At 37.2% G+C, this 17,182-nt stretch overlaps 1 protein-coding gene across 3 annotated transcripts in view; it reads right to left on the bottom strand.

Moving 5' to 3' along the window:
- The window catches only part of st6galnac3 (ST6 (alpha-N-acetyl-neuraminyl-2,3-beta-galactosyl-1,3)-N-acetylgalactosaminide alpha-2,6-sialyltransferase 3), a 131,109-nt gene that overhangs the window by 56,331 nt on the left and 57,596 nt on the right, over window positions 1–17,182 (bottom strand). The window contains exon 1 of one of the 3 annotated variants that reach the window (XM_067454294.1): window positions 3,669–3,785. The exons of the other annotated variants lie outside the window; for them this stretch is intronic. The gene's annotated coding sequence lies outside the window, so the exon portion shown is untranslated. Of the gene's footprint in view, window positions 1–3,668; window positions 3,786–17,182 lie in introns of those variants that run through there. 3 annotated transcript variants of the gene reach the window in all.

The following is a 17,182-nucleotide window of genomic DNA, read 5'->3' on the forward strand; positions in this document are numbered from 1 at the left end:
CATTTAATTCATGCATTGCAAGCCTTCATAGTCTACTTTACAAAATGACTTGACTATTGCATTGTCAATACAAGATTTTCACCAAATATTTACGCACCCCTTGATGTAAATAAATGTTTAAAGGTATTACTTGGCCTGAAAAGTTTGAGAACTACAGTAAAAAGATAACATCTGCTTAGTCTGCTTAAATATACTAAAAATGTGAGTATGCAGAGTGTGTACTTTAACAGGACCCTTAAACATTTACCCCTTCTAACCAGGAGTGTAATGACTAATCATCAACACCATGGCATTAAATCTATCACCCTGGTCTTTCTATTCATCCGCCTAGAATACCAAAGGGATGCTGAGTGCCATGAGATTGCCCTAACAAATTAGAGCATGTTTGCCCTGCTTGGCTGATCTGCAAATCTGAGAACAATTTACCATTGCTCAAGACATGATAATGGTGGCAGGGGCCAATCAATAGCTTATGGCTGACCAGCAGATCAGTAACAATTAGGAAGTAATTTGAGTTACGCCTCCTTAAATGTTACATTACTCACTTTATTCTACTGGGAACAAAGAACTGATAAGACAACCACTGAATCTCTGTTCTGTGACAGTGAAACACAACAACAGAAAGCCTTCAGAAACACTTAGTGCTTGGCAAATGATAGACATTTGGCTTTTAAAATGGAAATGAGACTATGGCCGCATTTACACTGCAGGTCTTGATGCACAATTCAGATTTGGTGACTATATCCGATTTCTTTGACCCGTATCTGATATTTGCATTTACGCTGTACACTGGCGAAACGGCCCAAGACGTTCTTAACCGGAAAAGGAATTAAAAAGGCGTGATATGCATTGGACGCAGACAAAATGATTATTCAATGTTATGCTTTCCGCACTTTTCCACACATCTTTAAAGGTTAGCAAAACATTTCTCTCGTAAGGCGGGGAAAAAGAGGAGAGCACTTGAATGCAGTTCATGTCCACCTGAGTTGACGTCATTCAATGACGTACAACTTGCATTTACTGGGAAATATCCCATTTTACCGCTTACATGGCAGACGCAAATGAACGTATCTGATTTATATTTGGATTTATTACCACATATGGGTGAGGCTTAAATCTGAGTTTTTTTTTTTATGCTTACATGTTCACATGTCATAACCGATCTCTACCACACAATTGGGTCACTTGAACCATGCAGTGTAAATGGGGCCTAAGTGTATCACCAGAAAAAAAGAAATGTACGGAAATTAACGTAAAGATGATGCACAAGTTATTTTTGGCGTATTTGGATATTCTAATTTGCCTTTAATTGTAATGTAATTTGATATTGAAGATATTGGCTAAATCCATACTGCTTTGACTAATATAATAATTAGTAAATTGAAGTAAGATAAAGTATACCACCAAGGCATGTGATCAGAAACAGTCAACTTTAGGTCTGTGGGGTAAAAAGATGACAGGAACTACCTTGAGTTATGCCTTATGGGTGTAGCCAAGGTTTCTTGTAGGACTGTCTAAATCCCGTCAACTAACCAGCCTCAGGGTTCAGTGCACAGCCCCCTACTCTTCTAGATATACACAATCTAACTATGCCCAAACCATTTTCCCCTCTGCCCTGATCTTTGTTTTGATAACCCGCCTTGTGTCTTTTAAAAGTTATTTTGGCTCAGAGGGCTAAACTGAGGCAGGAGTTTGCATGTACTCCCTGTGTCCATGTGGGTTTCCTCCATGATTTCCCCCACAGTCCAAAGACTAGCAGGATAGGATTGAATACTGTAAAATTAGTTTGTATAAATAAATGTATGTGTGTCCCAGCACAGGGATTTGTAAGTTTACTCTCAGTGCTGGTTTGCTTAAAGAAGCGCATTGCAACATTGAAGTCTGATTAAACCCACCAGTCTTAATTTTCACAGAAAACTCAAGGATGAGTTTGCTCCAGTGAAAACTTTATTAAATAAACATTAATATTCTGGTAGGGGTGTAACGGTATATATTCATCCTGAACCTTCAAAGTATGGACATCATGGTTCATGCATACAGTCAGATGACTAATACAGTCAGTCACAGGCGATCCACGCTCAAATCCAGTGGGGGGCGCACACGGTAATGTAACAATGTTTGCTATCCACATAAAAAGAGTAGAAGAAGAGACAATCTAGCCTGGATGCCAGCTGAACTTACTTAACTCACAACATTTGTGGTCGGAAATTTCAGTCTGGACTTGAGCAACTATGCTCGAACAAAGCTGTTCTGACCAATCAAATTGTCAGGGCGAGTTTTATACAATGATTGACAGATGATCAACTGCAATGTAATTATTCCTGGCACCAAAAAGCGCTTGGGTTGAATTCGTTCTAACCCTAAATGGAGTTGATCATATATGCATTCACCTTTACTATTTCTCTCAAAAATGATGATCGTGTTGGTAAATTCTTTTTACAACACTAGCAAAGATAGCATTTAGCATTTAGCTTAGCCCACTAAGCCCAGTTCATTCACTATGGTACCAAACAGAGATCAAGTTAGAAGCGACCAAACACCTCCATGTTTTCCCTATTTAACTACAGTTACACGAATAGTTGAACGATCAAGTATGATGACATAAAATAAAATTGACTCTTTTCGAAGCAGATTAAAAAGGATAACTATAATGTATGCCGTAATAGCACTTTTGAGAGTACTTCGACTCGGCGCAGTAAAAAGCCCCGCCTGAAACATCCTCCTTCACATCTCCCCCTCCCCCCCATTGACAGAAATGAGAGATTTTTCAGGCGGGACTTTTTACTGCACAGGGTCGAAGTACTCTCAGAAGTGCTATTCTTGTGTTCAAACGGACTCGAGTTCGACAAGTTTAAAAAAAAAATGCAATTTTACAGCACATGTTCATCTTGTTGTGAAATATATTTCTTTATATTTGCTATTAGTATTCTCCACAGTGCGAAATCCCTGCGTGTTTATTGAACTGTGTGCTCCTATGTAAAATAAGGGACAAATCGCGTCCCATAAATACGGGAATTTAATGATGGTGTACAGTTATTCAAATATTACATTAAATTACTACAGTAGTAATTTCTCGCTAGAAATTACATAAGAAATGGAAAATGTTGGTCAGAAATGTACTTTTACAAACAAACTAAGCAGCAACCACAACTTTCAGATGCCATCTTTCTTTTTCTAGCTCTGTCTCTGAATGGAATGCATAGGATTGTGGGATATCAAAGGCAGTGAAGGATACATCTATGCTGCCTTTAACAATCTATCAGAAGGCAATCCGTTTGAAAACAGCCGTTGTATTGGTCAGTCTAATGTAACAAATCGACAATTCTTTATTTTTTCTATTTTAAGTAATCAGAAAGCTGATTGGAGGGGGGAGGGGGAGGGGGGTAATGCTAAAGCTCTTGCATGTTCTATTAATTATGGAGCAAGAACCCACATCAAGGAATCATACCGTCAAATATAGCTTGTGTTTCAATAAACTGAAAGTAATTTGCCAAAGCGATCCTGTCTGAAACATTTTTTTTTGGACTGTCTCCACAAGTTTAACAGTAGCTGCCTGCATCAAATTCAAGGGTCTGATCTTTCGTTCAGTACCACGTCTGGAACACAACCAGCACAAAATCATTTCAGGGAACATTGAGGGTCACTTCAGTGCAGTCATAGTCTCTCACTTGTTCTTCCAAACAACTTGCAGTGATGTTGATTGGTCAGTTGAAGCAGGAACACACTGTCACTGAGTTAGTAGTCATTAAACCATTCTGCAGCATCTGGACTGTGCTTGGATTTCATTTGCCAATCTGGGCAGAATAACAAAGAATATATCCATGGAATACACACTAGATTATTATATATTACAATTATGATATTATAAATTAAAAGTTAAGCACTGCTATTCAATATAATACATTCCCCATCTAGCATTATACATTAAGCAATTAGGTTATCATGTTAAATATAAGGTTATTAAATGTGCACCTAATGAAATATTATGCTGAAATGTGAACAGAAAATGAATTATGTACGTTACACAAGCTTTTTTGACAGTTACAATAAACCATGTTGATAAATGAATAGCATAGTTTATTTGAAATGTTTATGCTATCACACCATTGTTTTGTTTTATGACTGGGCTTCATGCATTAGCACTTTTGATCTAAAGCCTCATGCAGAGTTCAGCACCTCTGGATATGTTAGATCAGCCTGAAAACAAGGTCATAACAAAGAGAGCCAGAGACACCAAATGCAAATAGCAATGACTAAGTAAGTGTGTTACAAAGCAGACCAGAGCTTGTATCACAAAAAAAGTCCAGCTGATTAAAGGCACAAGTAAATTTGCCCTAGATTTTTCCATTCTACCTTGGAGACAGTGCTGAGTAGTTTATTATAATTTATTAATGTGTAATAAAAGCAGTGGTAATTAATGCACTTAAAATGAGACTTTTTTTAGACTGCCTGTTTCTGTTTTAAAAGCAATGCAGCTCCTGCGTCATCATCACACGCATGCATCGTGGTGCTCACAAGAACAGCATCGGCTGCCGTAGAACTCGAAAACGCTTCACTGTGGCGTAAACTGCGTAGGAAACTGACAGACTGGAACAAAATTCTTTAATATAAAGTCATTATTTTTGTTTGTTTTAGCACACAAAAAGTGTTTTTGTTGCTTCATAAAATTAAGGTTGAACCACTGGAGTCACAAGGACTCTTTTAGCAATGTCTTCACTACCTTTCTGGGCCTTGAAAGTGTTAATTACATTGCTGTCTATGGAGAGGTCAAAGAGCTTTCGGATCATCAAAAACATCTCCCTTTGTGTTCTGAAGACGAACAAAGGTCTTACGGGATTTGGAACGACATGAGGGTGAGTAATTAATCCCAGAATTTTTCATTTTGAGTGAACTATCACTTTAATGCAGTATATGTTCCTCTGTAAAAACACAGATTTCAAAAAGATTTTTTAAAACATTACAAAAATCTTCTTGCGCGTGCCATCAAATAAATGATTAACGGAAGATTAACAAGTAACAAGATGAAATTACTTAAATCTACTCAAAACTGCTGGAAGACATAAACAAATGGTTTACATTGTGGTATCCTAATCAGTTAGGGATGGATACACAAATACATACGTTTTGCTAAGAGAATGAATAATGGGCTTTTAAAAATATGCACATTAAGCCTGGAACCCTATTTGAATCAAAGTTATTTATTAATTTATATACTCATTTAATTTAGTTCTGAATAAATGGCATGTGGTATTGTAATTACTGCAATATTCAATGCACACTGCTAATACAATGCTGAAAGACAAAGGAGAACGAGAGAGAGAATTCATTTTCCATTTGGTATGCCAGAGATGGAATACAAAAATTCAGACCACTGCAAGCCTTGATAAACTGAACTCTTCAAGCTTTTTTTTTTTTTTTTTTTTAAATGTGTGTGGCATTTTAAGCACAGAATTAATGTTGCCTCCCCCACTAAGCATCCTAACTCCAGTAAACATAATAAAACCCAAAACTAGTCCTGATTCACCTGTCAAAACAGACAGTCTCTGTGACAAGATGCAGAAGAGATGATGCATAAATTACTGGCTTCAGGACTGTGGGATAAACTTTATTTATCGTAAGCTATATTTTCCAAGACTAAAAAGCATAAACAAGTGAAAATAAAGATAAACTATGTCTAATAACTAGTGAAAAATGTTACATTTGCTAATTTAGTTTAGTTGAACCATGGTCAAGCATTCGTTTAGTTTTCACTTAAATTTAATTTAATTCCCCTTTCCACTTTCCTTTGAAAGGCTTAATACATTATATATTCATGTTTAATTTATAAACATCTTGTTTAGAATAAAAATGTGCACATTTTCTCAGCAATATTCTGATGGAATTGTGTACAAATGTTGTGCAAATGAATCTTTAATGAGAGAACTGCTGGAGACAAATATTTACGTCAATTTGAGATTAAGTTTGTGTTTCAGTTAACAAAAGCATATTGATCTTACGACTGCTTGATATTAAGCAACTCTTTGAGTCATTATTAATTTTAATAATTATTATTTTATTGGGTTTTACGCTTTTTTATTATTCTTTAACCTTTCTAGGTTTTGCTGTTGATTCTAGTAATCTTGTGTTCTTGCCATCTTACATGAATAGATTATACACATATCCTTAAAGAAAGGGCTTAAAAATAAACATTAAAGACAATATGAACACACACAGTAAATACTAGAACAGCATAGTGATATCATACTTGATAAACAATTGTAATAATAAATCTTAAGGGATTACATCTAACCTTGAAATTCATTAAGATGCTTCAGAACTATTCTATAAATTATTTATTACAAAAATCACGTGTTTTTTGTGTCAAACAGGGGCCTCCATGGGATTCTGTTCCACCACTTTTATTTTAGGCCAAAAAGATATCTTAATATGCATGTGTGAAGGTAATGTTATGCACAAAGCTTTAAATAAAACGTCTTCTGCCGACAGAGCCTAGTATAGCACTATGTCCTTGGCATGGCTATCAGCCTAAACATCGCTCATTGTTAAAGGGCAAGTCGCATATTTCTGTCAAAATAAATGTCAGTGGAGGCACATTTTATGGTCTCTGATAAGAGTCATGTAGGAACATAATCCTGTGCTTATAAAATACACTAATGGCATACTCAATCAAATACCCTGCAAACAAAGATGAAAAAAGAATAGAAAGAGACAAAAAAGTATAGATCCGAAGTTCCCAAAAACAGGTCAACACGGACAATTTCCATATGGCATGCATGATGCCAAAGTAAGGGACTACAAAGGAAGAATAATCATGGCTGAACCCAAACCAAAAAAGAACTGCTTCAAAGGGCACTTTGATATGAATGCTTTCATAGGGTTCAACTGAGAAACTCTCTGTCTGCATCACTATAAGGTAAATCCCTTTGTTATTCTAACAGAGAAGGGGTTGGAAGAAAATATGGTTGCACTTTATTTGTGTCATGATTATGTTTAGTTCTATGGACTCATCTTTTGATATGCTCTGTTCTGTTTCCCTCAGTTCCTGTTTCTTTGCTCTTTTTAGTTTCGTTGGTTTCGGGATGTGTTGTGTCCCTATTTGTTCTGGTTGCTTACAATCATCAACTGTATCATATTAAATACATGTTAATCGCTCTTCAGTTTCGACCTCTGTTGGTTATTGTCTTATGTAATGTGTTGTGTTACGCCTGTGTTCTTTAAAAAAAAAATCTAGTTTGTGTGTGTTGCTTGTCCTCCAAAGGACTTCATAATTTTGAGGTGTTAATGTTACAAATTTAATTAAGATGCTGCAATGAAATAATTTTCTGTTTCCATTTTAACTCTTAAACGCAAACCTCGTGTCTTTAGTGACCCAGGACATCATTCCATCCTCCTCATTATTTTTTTAAGTTAGACCGCAACCTTCTTAGTATTCCTCAATCAATTAATTGTAAACAATATAAATAGAATTTAAAAAAAAGAAATGGCTCTGTGATTTAACCCAGAGCAAGTACTGAACGCAATTAAATATTAGTGTCACTGTCACTTGATGGTGGATCTGGTGAAGAAGCTGTCAGTGATCAAAATATTGATTTTAAAGCAGCACTAGGTAACTTTTCAACCTTCATAATATATTTTTTAAGACTCTTGTGATGATAAATCGACTTACAATAGGTTGAATGACACGTCTGCCATAGCCTGATGGGGTCTGTATCGTTTTTAATCGTACTTTTAAACTTCGGGTTTCGGGTAGTAACCCGAGAAAAAGAAAAGAACTACAAAATTCGACTGCTTTACGGCATATGCGTCATTTCCACCAACACACACACTTCCTTACATTCGGACGTGCGAGCCCAACTTTGTTCGTCGGATAATATAGTCATGTCCGAAGCAGCACAGACAAATAAGAAAGAAAAGGTTTTGTTGGAGGAAAGCAATAAGAGGAAATGAAAAAGTGATGTGATTAAAGGCAGGACGAGGATCAAAATGTGACCAGGGTTTGCACGTCGGAGTGAGCTGAGGGAGGCGTGCCCGACCGATGCTGTCATGCTTGTTACGGTGAGCTACCACTCAAACATTGAACTGAAGTATCATATAGATTCTGTAAAACGGTAACCAATAGACTACTATAATGACGCTGGCTTGTAAACGTGAGTATCGTGATTATTTGGCGTTTGAAAAAAATAAAACCCATGAAATTATATTCATATGACATGCTGAAACATATGCCACTGACTGTAACGTTACCTGGGATGAAGACATTTCACACGCGACGCCAGAAGAACTCCTCTTGCAGTTTTCAGGGTAACTGTTAGTGCTGCATCGACCTGCGGGACGCTTTTATGAAGTTATTTGGCCCGCACCGCACCACTGTATATTTTTTACAACACGCCGCGCACCCGCGACCATTAAATAGACATACGGGGTCCGCGGGTTATGAGACGAACCGCGCATCACTAGTTCAGGGCTATCAGGGTTGTCATGTCAACAAATGCACGCGCGATGGCATCCCCTGTTGTAGGATGAGTCTGACAGCTTACGACAGTAGTTGAGGACATTATTTTTTCCAAACTGTAGGGGGACCCCGAGAGCAAAAGTAGCCAAGTGGGGCTTTAAAAATGCTGAAAATTATAGTTTTGAGATGGCGAATATGAGCCAGAAGCTGAATGTGCTGAAAAATGAGCTCTGATGAGTGATGACAGTGATGATGGAAACATCTGCTCAAGCTGAACTCTTCCAAGCTCCAAAAGGTAACAAAATATGCTTTATTTTATTCTTCTATAATTGTAACTCTAATATCAGGAGAATTTTATTATATCGCAACAGGTAGAGATCCAACAATTTTAGATATAGATCTGGGTCGCTAAAGACCCGAATATGTAATAATGGTTGGCAAAACATTCATGCATTTAAATGTTCATTTTATTTTCATTTAAATTACCCAACTGGTGTTACAGTTGCCCTTGACTTCACAAATTAAAGGGGTCATGAACCTACAAAATAATATGTTTGTTGATCTTTTGACATATAAGAAGTCATTGTACTATAAAACATCCTGTATGTTTCAGAACTCAAAACTTCCTCATTAGTCCAAAAACAGCTATCATTGCTAAGCTCAGAAAACTAGCCTACTTGTTTTGGATTTTGTCACATTACTACAACATAGCGTGACAAAAAAAGATTGCCTCTGCAAAAGATCAATGCCTACTTCTACATCATTGCCTCTTTAGCCATTCCCACTGACTAAGAGGTGAGTAAATAAGAGAGATGCAAACGCAGGATTTCTCCAGCAACAAAACGATAAAGATTAGGGGCATAATTCACTACGAGCTGGTTTAAAACCAATAAAAAATGTGTGACGATTCAACTGGGTTGAGACGTTAAAGGTGCCCTAGAATGATTTGAAACAATATGTTAAATTGTTCTCTGATATCTACATAGAGGGTATGTGGCTTATTTAAGGGCAACAATTGTCCAGATACAGTTTTACAGGTCCATTTACAACCCTATAAATTGTCCCTAGGATGTAATGCTCTTTTTTTGCCTTATTTGGAAGAGTCATGAATATTAATGTTGAGCTCTGCTCTGATTGGCTTATTTCAGCAGCTCACAGCTCACAGCAGTTCAGTAAAGCGGCTCGTGAGTCCTGACCAGAACACAGACCGACTGAATAACACTTTAAGCAGAACATCTCAAATGGAGATTGATAAAATGCAGCTTACTTGTTTATTGGTGTTTTCAGATCATCCGCGCACCAGAAAGAGCTCAGTCATTTCAATCCCCCAAACAGAGCATTTCAGTGAAAAAAACACATCCTTTTCCCAAAATAGGTGTTTTACCTAAACATGTCCAATCTGGCAACCATATGCATGCGAGCTCTCTCTCGCGCACGGATGATCTGAAAACACCAATAAACAAGTAAGCTGCATTTTATCAATCTCCATTTGCGATGTTTTGCTTAAAGTGTCATTCAGTTGGTCTGTGTTTAATTACATCCTTATATTTTTACTAAATTAATAGCCTTGTCAAATGACTATCGTTTTAACTTGTATGGTGGAAAAGGTGACGTTTGCTAGAAGGATGGAGTGAACGATCTTTAAGCAATGTATCTATGGCTATATTTTGTAATACAAAATAATATTACCCTTTGTCATTAGACACACTATTTAGTTTTGTATGGTACTTGGAGTTTCCTATTGTTACTGTACTAGCATCTTGCGTTATCTAGACAATTCGGTCTCTCTAAGAAACTTTCAATTTAATAAGAAATTGCTTAAACAGCTAGTCAATAAGTGGATAAATTACTTACTGCTTGCAGGAATACAGTTGCCCCTTAAGACGCTGAGCGAAGCTTGCTTGAAATGGGCCGAACAAATGAACGATTTGTTGTGGTATCCGATTTTAATAAACCTCAACCATACTTTATGGTTGAGGCACAGCCTAAACATTACATATGTGTCATGAGAGATGCCATTTTCGCTATACTCGAGTGACGCTGCAGTCCTGATGTTTCAGCTCCGTGACGACAGTTCCGCCTGACAATGAACATGTTTGGACAGATGCAAATATTGGGGGCGTTCATATAAATGTTCCCCAATGCTTGCGTCATGGTTGGCCTTATGTTGAGAATCACTTTTTTTTCTGTGGTGTTTTGGATTTAGGAGATTTACATAAGATGTATGAGGCAATGATGTTTGAGACTCACAGTATGTGATGTCCATGTACTGAACTCACTATAGCAAGGTTAATTCAATTTTTCATTCCAGGGCACCTTTAAATAAATCATGATACATGTTTTAAACAGCAGGGGCGTTTACTGTATACTGTGACCTCGCTTTACAAGCAAGATTATAGCAGCGAGCAAGTTGTAGCTAGCTTTAAGGAAGGTGCGTGCAAACTAGCACGAAGGAGAGTGAGACAGGTGTTGTACACTGTACAAATTGTGAATAAAAAACCAATGCAATAATTTACAAATCTCATAAACTTATATTTTATTAAAAATATAATATAGATAATATATCATATGTTAAAGTGAGATATTTTAAAATGTCATGCCAAATATTGGCTCATTTTGGATTTCATGAGAGCTACACATTCCAAAAAAGTTGGGACAGGTAGCAATAAGAGTCCGGAAAATTTAAATGTAAATATATGGAACAGCTGGAAGACCAATTACAAAAAGCCATATCTAAACATGATCCAGAAGCACAGGTGTTTTCTCTGGGCCAAGGCACATTTAAAATGGACTGTGGGCTGTGGCAAAGTGGAAAACTGTTCTGTGGTCAGACAAATCAAAATTTGAAGTTCTTTTTGAAAAAAATGGGACGCCATGTCATCCGGACTAAAGAGAACATGGACAACCCAAGTTGTTATCAGCGCTCAGTTCAGAAGCCTGCATCTCTGATGGTATGTGGTTGCATGAGTGCATGTGGCATGGGCAGCTTACACATCTGGAAAGGCACCATCAATGTTGAAAGGTATATACAATTTCTAGAACAATATATGCTTCCATCCAGATGCCGTCTCTTTCAGTGAAGACCTTGCATTTTCCAAAACATGGCCTTATCCCAACTTTTTGGAGATGTGTTGATGCCATGAAATTTAAAATCAACTAGTTTAAACAATTATTATTATTTTATATTATTTTTTCCTTAAAATGAAACATTTTCTCAGTTTAAACATTTGATATGTGATCCATGTTGTATTCTGAATAAAATATTGAAACTTGAAACTTCCACATCATTGCATTCTGGTTTTATTCACAATTTGTACAGTGTCCTAACTTTTTTGGAATTGAGTTTGTACAACATAATACTCAAATCTAAAATAATATTACTTTATTTTAGTCTTTATTTCTGCAAAAGCAGAATTGTGCATCAACGCCAGTGCCAGTGTCCACCCCCTACAACAGACCACTTGCCTCCTACCAAAAAAAACACCATTTGAAGATCTCCTTGGAGTAACATTTCTTTTTGGATTCATTTTAAAATGGCAGTGTAGTGCAGTGCATTAGATAAAATATATTTCAATTTCACAAAGAAATGTGTGGCATTTAGTCTTAGAAATAAATGTATAATTTGTCTTAAATCTCATTTTGTTAAAAAAAAAAAAGTTTGTGAGAGATGCCCTAAAACAGATGCCTCTGAGGATTGCATGTGGTTTTGAAGTGCCAAGTCTTTGTCTTTGCCTTCCTTTTGATCTTAACATTAAGAAAGTGTGGATGGATTTTATTTTAAATACAATACAAAGTTGACACAGGCTTTTCAGACAGATTGTCAACTTTGGCTTGGCTTGCACAGTTGGGGTCTTGGGGACACTAAAATTTCAACTAAATCTCCAAAAAATAAATAATTACTGTAAATAATTACTGAACTAAATTAACTATATCAACTAAATTACTGATCTGCCCACATTGTTGCTATGTGACAATTGAAATGAGCTGATGACATCACCATTTTCTCCAGAGCAGCTGTACAGCCGAATCAAATTCTGTTGCATTATTTTCCTGTTAACACTTTGAAGCTGCTTTGAAACAATCAGCATTGTAAAAAGCGCTAAATGAATTGTTGACTTGACAGACTAAAAATTAAAGATTTAGTGCTGACAATAATGGATATGACAGTAACTTTAAATTTGAAAGTGCTTAGCTTTAGACAGCAGAAGAACTGTATATGAAAGGCCAAAAAAATGGTTTAGAAATCTCAGAAAAAGTGTCATCCCTTGTGCAACTGTCCTCTGTTACAGTCACCCCAGGTCATGATCATTCAGATGGAAAACACGCAGGAACATGTGAGAACGATTATTTAGGAGTTACTGACAGCTTACACAGCAACCTGTCTGAAAGCACACACCCTGACAGCGGGCCACAACCTTAACCTTTCTGACCCCATGGGACACACCATGAATGATTCATGGGACACACTACACAAATTTTGCTGACACTTGGCCTTATGTTACCTGCGGATAGGAAAGAGACGTATTGATGTTGGACATTTTTCTAAGAGCTAAAAGCCTTCACTCCCTCCCTAAGGCTTTATGGGACCGATTGAAAAAAGCGCTCTGAAGTCTGGGTTGCTTTTAGAACAGTGATTGTGTTGTTTGCATGGCAGACGGGGCGTTGTGGACCGGGTCCCTGTTGTGCCGGATCAGTTACTTGTGGTTCATGCGTGTTTCTAAGGGCTAGAAAAGCAAAGTCGCTTGAAATGCAAATTTGTATGGTTGGGCTATGGGCAGCTGTGTAGACGGCTCGGATGTTAGAATACATTAATGTTCATTGGCAAAGTTATTGTGGAACTCATGGAAGAAAGTGAATGATACACCACATTAGTCCAACAGCCCAGAGAAAATAAGACAGCATTTTTTCATTAATGCTGAGATGAGAAAAACAAGAAGAATATGCTGCATCTGCGACATCACTTTGTCAAGCTACACCAGGACTGCATAAGCATGCAAACAAACAATATCTGAAAAAATATATATACTTTTTTTAAAAAATAATAATTTATTTCTGTATTCAATTTCAATATTTTTGGTCAGCAAGACATATTTTCATTTTGATATCATGAATATTTTGTTCTGTTAGTACCACCACTATCGTCCAGTATGGTTCCGTTCTGGGCAAGAACTCCCTGCGCATCCATGCAGCCTAGCATTGGTAAGAGCAGCAATAACTCCTCATTAGGGTAAAGAACAGAACAAAAATTATGTATTGCAGATATCATTAATGTTCATATTAAATGTACAAAATAATTCAGGAATTTTCTTCTGATTCATGGGGAATTAGAATACCAAATCCTGACTGGACGAGAGGAGGAGCTGGGGATGGAGGAAGGTAAATGAGCTCTGGAGAAATGCGATAGGTGCTGATAGTACCAAAGGAGCTATATACATGCACTCTAAAAAAAACTTTGGGTTATTATTATTTTTACCCAATAGCTGGGTTAAAAGTATTGGGTCATTCGGTTGGGTTATTCCAAATGCTTATTGGGTTATTTCTATAACAACTCAGCCAATTCAAATTTCAACGGCTGCCCGCTGCAACTGTGACACGAGATAGCCTACATGGGTAAGTTAGCCTAATATTAGATATATAAATGTGTGTGTGTGGGGGGGGGGGGGGTAGTAGTATAAATAGTAGGCAGCAACCTACTATTGCTGCTACTATCTCCACCTGGTGTACGCCGTCTCGCTGTATCTGCGACTAACGACAGCGATGCTTGAATTTTATAGCCAGTACAAGCCCGTTTCTCCAGATACTCGTTTGTGAATATATAATTTTCTCCACTTTCTCTGTTCTTTCCAATAATTTTTGGGAAGATATTCATATTTTCAGATATTTAACCGTAGCGCACAGCTTCAGGATCCAGTGGAAATATTCCTCGTCCGTCCCATGTCCAGTCATTGTGGATGAAGATATGCCGTATGCAGCGATGTACACACGAAGCTCAAATGTCTACAAATCTCAACTACAGTGTAACATTAAATATGACAATATTGTTTTAAATGTTTTAGCTACAAAATTCTAAAGATAAAAAGTTGAAGATATAAAGACCGTATTGCAAATTACAAATGACGGTTGTAACTTCATTCCTCTGTAAAATAACTTGACTTAGTTAATTTATGACTTTTTAAATGCCAAATAGCAGCAAAATACATTTTCATGGAGTTAATTTGCCACAATACATGGCCATGGGAGCTCACGCTGTAAAATCCCAGTTGATTAATGACAATATGCTTCATTGTTGTGTATTCACTTTATATTAATTACACATTTTTAAACAGGAAGCTATGGATTCATATGTTAGAGAAACACTTCAGAAGTGGAACCTTGAAACATTAATCAGCAGATTTGCATGTAATTAAAACGTTTTTTTATTTAATTTATAGAAGCATAAAAAACAGAACAATGAATGGAATTCTAGGTCTAATTGTAGTGGGGAAATAATTATTTTGGGATTATTTGCAAACTACATTTTTGTGGTTTGGTGATAGAATTTTTGTAAACTTTGTCAAAGGTTGCAGATTCTAATCCACTCTTCTTCTTCTTCTTCTTCTTCTTCTTCTTCTTCTTCTTCTTCTTCTTCTTCTTCTTCTTCTTCTTCTTCTTCAAAATCAAATATGTTCATCAATGATTGTATATTAAGAGCAGGGGAACATCTGTGTGCATTTTGTTTTATAATTTCACTGGAAAGAATAGAGTCTCACTCCGCAACAGCATTAAGCGATAGATTGAAGTGCTCGTCTGTGAAGAGCCAAAAGAGAACGCAAACCCCACCTACTTTGCCCTGTTTAACACTAAAAAAAAATTCATCACAAATATGGTGAAACCTTCTCACACACAAACTCTTTACTCACTCTCTCTCACACACACACACACATGCACCCGCATAATGTACATACACTCACAATGCTCACACACACACACACACACACACACACACTCAAATACACTCAGTACTCTCTCTCTCTCTCTCTCTCTCTCTCTCTCTCTCTCTCTCTCTCTCTCTCTCTCTCTCTCTCTCTCTCTCTCTCTCTCTCTCTCACACACACACACACATACACACACACACACACACACACACACACACACACACACACACACACACACACACACACACACACACACTCCGTACTCTCTCTCTCTCCCACACACACACTCTCACTCTGTACTCTCTCACACACAGTCACACTTTGTACTCACTCTCTCACACACACACACATACACACACTCTCACTCTGTACTCTCTCACACACAGTCACACTTTGTACTCACTCTCTCACACACACACACATACACACACTCTCACTCTGTACTCTCTCACACACAGTCACACTTTGTACTCACTCTCTCACACACACACACATACACACACTCTCACTCTGTACTCTCTCACACACAGTCACACTTTGTACTCATTCTCTCTCTCACACACATACAGACACTTACTCACTCACTCACTCACTCACTCACTCACTCACTCACTCACACACTCACACACTCACACACTCACACACTCACTCACTCACTCACTCACTCACACACTCACACACTCACACACTCACTCACACTCACTCACACTCACTCACACTCACTCACACACTCACTCACACACACACTCACACACTCACTCACACACTCACTCACACAATGCACACACACTCACAGTCACACTCCGTTCTCACTTTCACACACACTCACTCAATCGCACAATGCTCTCTCTCACACACACACACACTGTCCTGCAGCTTGGGGATAACGTCTCACTACAGCTCACAAGCCTTCATCATTGTGGGAGGAGTGACACTAGAGCAAGACAGCCTTTTACAAGCTGTAGATCCATGCTTTAAATTATTTTATGATTTAGACATTGAGAATCCCAAGCCTGCTGCTGCTGCTGTTTGGCAGTTTCTACAACACTCAACACTTTTGTTTGTGTATTGTATTTTGAACATTTATATTTGTGCTTGGTTTCCTCAACACACTGCCACCTACAACGAGGCAACTATTTATGCTTGTTTGTATGTTTATTCGTTTATTAAAACATTTGCAACAATAACTACTGAAAATGTTTAAAATGTATCAATTGGATATAAATAAAGCATTGTCAATATATTGAAGATGTTGGTTATTTATTTACATAGCAATAATAATAAATTATAATACTAGGTTGGTTAAAGCAACATTTTGACCAAATGAGCAAATGAGTTATTTTGCAACTCAATTTATTGGGTAAAACTTACTACCCATGTATTGGGTTAAAATAACCTAACAGTAGGTCGGTGCTATATTAACCCACCATTTGGTTATCTGCTGGGTCCTTTTTAACCCAACTTTTTTAAGTGAGTGTATGCTGTGATAGATAGTCGTATTCCTATAGGTAGACGTGATCAACTGACAGCCAGCTGATTCGAGTTTGACTAATGTGACATGCCAGAACTGACGCTATATGCTTGATTTCTTGTTAATGTTTCTTAGATTTTTACTAATGCACCAAAAATGAAATTAAAATATTTGTCCGAAACAATTGACCAATTCGTTTAATTAGTACTTTTCCAAAGGTGTGTTTGGACGGTGTCTATTGATGCACAGTAAGTGAATAAGCTAATTACAACAGGAACAATAAAAAAACTTCACTAAACATTATTTGTATGCTTACCATCCAGTAATCTCAAGCTTGTGTTTTGT

Source organism: Pseudorasbora parva, chromosome 9 (genome assembly GCF_024679245.1).
Source record: "Pseudorasbora parva isolate DD20220531a chromosome 9, ASM2467924v1, whole genome shotgun sequence".
In the NCBI taxonomy this organism is placed as follows: Eukaryota; Metazoa; Chordata; class Actinopteri; order Cypriniformes; family Gobionidae; genus Pseudorasbora; species Pseudorasbora parva.